Genomic DNA, 7726 nt, shown 5'->3' with positions numbered 1-7726 from the left:
CCCATTTCAAAATTGTGTTACTTGCATGTGCAATTACATAAGGTATTCTTTGTCCTAAGTATTTTCTGTGCATTAATTCATATCAATGTTTATGGAGCATTAATATATTAAATTTACACGTGGGGAAACTACATGAGATAAATAACTTGCCAAGGTCACACAGATTAGGAAAAAAATGGCAGTAATGGGATTAAAATCTGGAACACAGATTTTTCTCTCCTTAAATTTACAGTGTACTACTTTTCCTAGGTTACTTCAGCATCAGTTTCTACAATCCCAAAATAATAAATTGTGTTTAGGCGAGTAAATGAAATGTGTATGTATGTACATATTAATATACAGAGGAGAATATTTTATATGCATATATATTAATATATATGTTTCCTTTTCTCTATCTCACACTTTTTTTTCTTCTATATTTTCATATATGATAAATGTGAGTGCTGGGGTCAATGTACACATTTGTCTTAGAGAGTAGTGCCTCAATTCTCCAGAAATGCCATTAATAAGTTAATGTTATATTTAACATCTTGGCATCTTAGAATCAAATACAAATCAGAGTAAATGAGCAATTCAAAGACAGACTCTATCAGGGCACCTGAGTGGCTCAGTTGGTTAAGCTTCCGACTTTAGCTCAGGTCATGATCTCACAATTTGTGAGTTCGAGTCCTAATCAGGTTCATGGCTGTGGACACAGAGCTCACTTCAGATCCTCTGTCCTCTCTCTCTATGCCTCTCCCCCACTGATTCTCCCTCTCTCTCTTCCCTCTCTCTCTCTTTCAAAATAAATAAATTAAAAAAAAAGAGTGTAAGTAACACTACAAGTACACATTCAACCCATTCCTAGTGCAGAAAAAAATAGCAAGGATTAACAAGAAATTAAAAACTTGCGTTCATACTCTGAGAAATGCCGATGGCATAGATCCTTAAAGTTTGATCAGTAAAACAGTAAACACCTTTATAAGCTTCTTTTTAGACATCATGTTTTGAAAATGTGGTTTGAGAGATTTTGAAAGAGAAAGAATATAGAAATAGCTATTGTTATGGTAAAAGTAATTTATCTTGCCATTAAGATATTGATTAATTTAACAAATAGTTAAAAGCATGGTATTGTGTTAGTTGGAACTAATGGTCCTAAACAATGTAAAGGGAGGGGTGCCTGGATGTCTCAGTCGCTTAAGCGTCCCACTCTTGATTTTGGCTTTTGACTCGGGTCATGATGGCATACGAATAGGTTCCTGAGACCCAGCCCTGCATTGGGCTCTGCGTTGACAGCACTGAGCCTGCTTGGGATTCTCTCTCTGCCCCTCCCCCTGCTTATTCTCATGCTCACTTTCTCTCTCGCGTGCTCGCGCTCTCTCTCTCTCTCTCTCTCTCTCAAAATAAATAAATAAAAAGAAAACAATGTAAAGGGAAAAAATATTCAAGTGTTTCATCAGGCCTGTGTGAAGATTGATATGTTTGATGAGGAAAGAGATATGTCAACAATCCCTTACATTTTTCATGTTTATTTTAATTTTGCTCTGAATACAGTTACCAGTTCATTAGGTTTATTTGTTGACTTTAAATATGTAAGGAATACAGGAACCTCTTCATTTTAAAGGCATGGATTCCGTACTGTTGCTACAAGAAAAAATAAATCTACATACAGGTACTTAAAGGTTGATACTATAAACATGTCAGGATGTATGAAGCTTATTTCACATCTCTATCACGAACTCATCATATCTTATGGGCATGATAAATTTATTAGGTGTGTGCACATAGAACTTTATAAGTGAAATAATGAAGTGCCTCATTTTACATATGGGATCTAAGGAAGTTATGTGATTCTCCCAAGTGCGACTGCTAGTTGATAGCACAGCCTAAGAGATGCAGGTAGGATTTCTCTTCCACATACGGAGAAAGAACTTTGAAGATGTCTAGGGAGAGAAATGATATATTCTGGATTATTGTCAGTCTAAACATTATGTCATTTATGCTATGTTTTCTTTTAGCAGAATGTAACTTAAGTAGTTAGAATAGCCAACTACCTACAAAAACAATTGTGGAGTGAACAAATAGTTGAATCCAGGGGAATAAGTATGATTGGTGGTATTCATAAAAAGCATCTGTGTATATTAGATACTTTCGCATATGCAGGATACACACCATTAAGTGTATATATTTTCTGCTGTTAAGCAGAAAAAAATAATTTTCCTTCCTCATTCTTACTTCCTCCCTCCTGGTCCAGGTGATATTTGTCCTAATGTTTTTTTTCTTATCTCTTGGTGTAACCAACCCTCAGTTTCACCCAGTGTCTAACCTTTTAGAACACCCAATTAACAGGTCATTTAGTTTATTCTCCAAAATGATTCTGTTTTTTCCTTGCACAAAAGTGGCTCTGAATATATGCAGGTGTGGGCCTTCATCCTACTAATGCATCTATTTGCTTCCTAAGTTTTGCAGCAGGAGATTCAGCCTACTTACTAAGAGTTGACGGTGGAGGGCAGCTGGGAGTAGTCAGACTCCATCCACCATTTACTGTCTACTGAATAGTCCCATTTCCTTTCTACTCAAATGAAAGTATAAAATATGGACTGTGCTATACTCAGAAAAATGTGTCTTCTGAGATTTGAAGGCTTTCTGTGTGGGGCGCCTGGGTGGCTCAGTCGGTTAAGCGTTCGACTTCCGCTCAGATCATGATCTCACGCTTCGTTGGTTCAAGCCCTGCCTTGGGCTCTGTGCTGACACTCAGAGCCTGGAGGCTGCTTCGGATTCTGTGTCTCCCACTTTCTCTGCCCCTCCCCCGCTCACGCTCCGTCTCTCTCTGACTCTCAAAAATAAAGAAACGTAATAAAAAAAAATCGAAGGCTTTCTGTGTTTGAAATGATAGAAGAAAGATGAGGTTAGTGAGATTTGTATGTGCCCATACCACATGCTTTAAAAGATTATTTAAAAAATTGCTAAATTTGCAGTATTCCTGAATCTGGTATTTCACAATGCATTCAAGTTTTCTCTTAAAGGTAATGATAATCTTGAGAAATTTAAAAAGATAGATTTTTGGAAAATACTGTATTTCCTACTTTATATGTTTAATATTTATTCCTCTGCCAAAGACTGAGTACCTATGAGTGGAAGGGTCTGGCAGTATGGAGGTGAATAAGAAATGGACACTGACCACAGTGAGCTCACAGTCAAAGGTCTAAAAGAAACAGTGCAATAGAAAGCTGTGAGGTGTCCCTTCAAACTTATGAGCCTAAAATAGCCATAATCTCTATCATAGCATCTGAGAAGTTTAAAATCGAGTCCTCAAGTATAATCTATTATACTAACATTCATTTCACAGAAAAAAAAAACATGTGCCACAGAAATTACAATTTCCACTGAATAATTAGCCTATTCCATGTGCTATGCACAGAGGATACAGCAGAATACAAGATAAAGTGGGTCCTGCTTCACTACTCTTAGTAAATTCAGAATATGGGATGAATGCTATATAAAGGAAGAAAGAAAACAGAAGGAGCACAGAGATAGACTATTTACCTAGACAGGGAGGGGAGGGTTTGGGGGTACTTACTGGTGGAGGTGAAATTTAAGATGAATCCTGAGAGGGGTGCCGGGGTGGCTCAGTTGCTTGAGCATCTGACTTCAGCTCAGGTCATGATCTCACAATTCCTGGTTTGTGAGTTTGAGCCCCATATAGGGCTCATGCTGTCAGAGCAGAACCACTTCATATCCTCTGTCCCCCTCTCTCTGCCCATCCTCTGCCCATTCTCTCTCTCTCTCTCTCTCTCTCTCTCTCTCAAAACTAAATAAACATTTTTAAAAAAGAAGAATCCTTAGAGTTGAAAAGGAGTCTTCCATTAAAGAAAAAAAAGTGATAGCAGGATTTCAGGATGAGGGACGAACATATGTAGAGACCTCAGAGGTGTTTAGAACTTAATGGGGTGAAAAAAACTGAAAGAAGTTTCTAATTGCTGTATAGTAAAGGGTGTTCCTGAAATGAGGTGTGAGGTCAGCTCTCAGATCAGGGCTCTGAGATATCATTCAGGGCAGTGAAGGACTTTCAAAACAACTTTAAGCTAGAAGGTGACATGGTCACATTTGCCTTTTAAAATGCCATCTTTTTTTTTTTTTTTTTTTTTTATAAAGTGGATGGGAGATTGGTAACATAATAGGAGAACAGACCTACTAGCAAGTAATTGCGGTCTTCCAAATGAAAGATGATAGGAACATGAATAAGATTAGTGAAAGTGAGCAGAGGGACCAAAAGAATGGATCTGAAAGCTCTTTGGGAGGTTGAATTGGAAGTATTTGGTGGCGGAACGGAAGTACAATGTGTGAGAGAAAGAGTCAAGGGAAACCCCTGTTGTCTAGCTGGTCCCAGACAGTAGCAAGGAGAGACTGATTTCAGTGAGACAGGAATTCAACAGTTCAGTGGTAGTGTGTTAAGTTTAAAGAAACTGTGGAACATCTAAGAAATGTGGAGGAGGCAATTAGATAAATTGCTCTAAGCCTCAAGAGAGATTTGGGCTGGCCAGTCTTCCAAGGGCTTCCTTGGGCTTCTTCAAGCAGCTAATGCTTATTCATCATTTAAGATGGCATTTGTTGGAATGAGCACTGGGTGTTGTACGGAAACAAATTTGATAAGAAATTATATTAAAAAGAAAATTCAGATCGTGGATTCTCTCTTTAATGCCTCAGCTGATCCCACCTGACATTATTTCAATAGCAGTGATGTTTGTCAGGCCTTCATTACCTTTTATAGTTGTTTATTTTCTCTTAGTACAAAATTGATAGCCTCAAGGAAATGAGAAAGATTTGTTACTCCATCTTGCTCACTTCTTTGAAGACAGCAGTAACACCTCATTGGGACCATCTTTAATGTCTGGAACAATTCCAGACACATCGTAGGCAACTGTAGTAAATGTGCGTTGGCTTGAGTGTTACTGACTAAAGCACTGTTGCTGTCTACGTAAGCAATATAATTTAGGCTGGATTCAGATTGTTCAAGGTCTTGTATGCTAAGTCAAGAGTTTGGATTTATCGTTTTCATTTTGACTACCACTCTAATTGTTAATGTCTAAGAGAGTTATTTTATGATGATTTATGTGCAGTTTAGTGGACATTTATTCTTATTCTCATGAATGTCAGATAAGAATTATGTGTAACCTTGGAAGTTACCATGTTCCTTATTCAAATGGTTAATAAGTCAAGGCATTGGATTCTATTTGCTTTTGCTAAGCTAATGTCACCTTTTTTTCAGCTTTTCTGACAGGAGAACAAAAAGCAAAGAGCCTTGCCCTTGCCTTGGTATTCTGGAAAACTGAGGTCTATTTTGGGCCTGCCATTTAATTTATATATATATAAATTATAAATTATATACATATATAAATATAAATTATATAAATATACACATATTTGCATGTATGTATTGGCATTTTAATCACTTCATCTGTAAAATTTGGTGGTTGGATTAAATAATATCTACATTCACTAAGGCTAAAATACATAGTAAGATAATACCTAAAGTCCATTAGGCCAAATCACTCAATATCTCTTTGCTAAATCAAATTGTGTTCTTTTTGGTCCTAAGTTAGATTTCTTATGTTTAAACTTTGATTAATATGAACTATTTTAGACAGGCTTTTTAATCAGAAGCAAACTGAACTCCTTTAATAAAATCTTCACCAAAAGCTCTAATTATAATGATTACTTATCAAAGTTACTAAAGATAGGTTTTAAAAGATTCACTTTATACTTTTGTTTGAAAAATTCTGTTAATATGCGTCTGAATAAGGCAAGGGTTTACAGTCGTAATTGAGAAATTCAAAATGAATATGAGCTAATTTGATAGATTGCCAAATGAATATTAATTTTTATACTTGTGCCATGTATTTTCCCATGTTTAATTGAGGGAATGATAACAGAGCATTGTAGCGATTCCATTATTGCAAGTGGGGTGCGTTGTGAATTAATCTTGGGATGACACGAAGTTGTTACTATCTACAGCTCAATTGTCAGGTGAAACTCCTATCAAAATGGTGTCATTTCAGCATCTCTAAGATAAAAAGGATTTCAGTAGTCTTTTTTGAAAAATAAGTAGTTTCCATGTTTTGTACACTACACGCCAATGTAAATAGTAATAATATTTTAACTATTTTATTATAATTTTTTAAGTTATTTGGATTTATTTTAGATAGAAAAATTAGCCTATTCCAATGCTGTGATGAGGAGCAATCTAAAACTATAGCACCTGACCACACTTGAAATATGGCTGGTGTTCTGGAAAAACTAAATTTCTAATTTTATATCATTTTACTTCATATAAATTTTAAATAGCCACCTATGGCTAGTGGTCACTATGTTGAGTAGCACAGGTCCAGAGAGTGAGAACCATTTGGCTTATATACATTTTTAATTCTTCTTTTTAATGAAACTTTTTCATAGCTCTTCAAGTAATACATACATGTTTCAACCTAAATGACAGTACACATTTCATCATTTTTAATTTTATATTATAGTCCTAAAATAGGATATCTTATTTGGAGCCAGCATCTAAAAGACAGCAGATAACTTTCATTTGTGCTCTTTGTATTTGCATTCATGCCTTTTAGCAGCGTTAAAATACCAATTTACTCCCTGTGTAGCCTGTTCTTGATTTTCAAAGATATTCTCAAGCTTGCTCATTGTTAAGATAAATACCAGGCTCTTCTCACTCTCCTTTGCCAAAGAAACTTTAGTTCACACACACCCACACAACTCTTTCTTTTGCACAGAGACTAGCTTAGACCCTATAGTGACCTAAAGGAGGCTGGACCTCCTTCCAAAAGGGAAAGCTGGCTAAATTTGTATAAAACCATGCCCTTAGGCAGCCTTCTCAGGCAATGGGAGAATACTGCCACTCCTTTCCCCAACCAAGATGAAGCACAAGTAGTGAGTGGTTTACTGCACAGGCCAATGCGTGATTACACTCTGCAGTTCTCAGGGCCTGAATTCCAATGCCTGCATAAAGGGAGAAAATGTCTATTCTTTTGTACTAATGAATTTTGTACTAATGAAATAATATTCCAAATTTTTACTCTTTAAAATGATCCCATATATCCACTTTGTATGAAATCATCCTTTTACAGCAGTGAAGGGGAGAGAGGTTCTAACAATCTGGGTGTGTTGAAAAATGACTCCCAAAGATTGAACCATTCTGTTTTCTTGGGTAGTGATACTTGGGACAATTCTATACATAGACACTGGAATAGTCTTCATAAATCACTGCTTTGATCCTGTTACTTCGTTGCTCAAGAAGTTTCATTCTCCTCTGCTCCTTTTGCTTAGAACAACCATCTCCGGAGTTTTTAATCATGCATTTGTGGCTAGAAAAAAAAATTGAACATACATCCATATGTATATTTATTTCCAAATTATACACATATAGCTGCTGGATGTCTGCACTATATTGCAAGTTTTGTCTATCATATTATTTTTATGTTTAGGAAAATAGACATTTTAAAAAGTCTGTTCTTATATTTGCTTATTCACTGATTCCTCATTTACAAATGGGACATACCTCATTTTTTAAAGATCACTGCCTTAGAGAATAAAGTCTAAACTTCCCATCCTGGTCTTCCAGGACCAGATGATGGCTCATCTTTTTCTTCTAATTTTTTACTGCTTCTTTCTATGACCCTTCTGTACTATACTAACCATTTTCAAATTCTTTTTGAGTTGAATTTTTTTGTGTTTGTAG

This window comes from Panthera tigris, chromosome A1 (genome assembly GCF_018350195.1).
Source record: "Panthera tigris isolate Pti1 chromosome A1, P.tigris_Pti1_mat1.1, whole genome shotgun sequence".
Lineage (NCBI taxonomy): Eukaryota > Metazoa > Chordata > Mammalia > Carnivora > Felidae > Panthera > Panthera tigris.
This window is presented reverse-complemented; position numbering follows the sequence as displayed.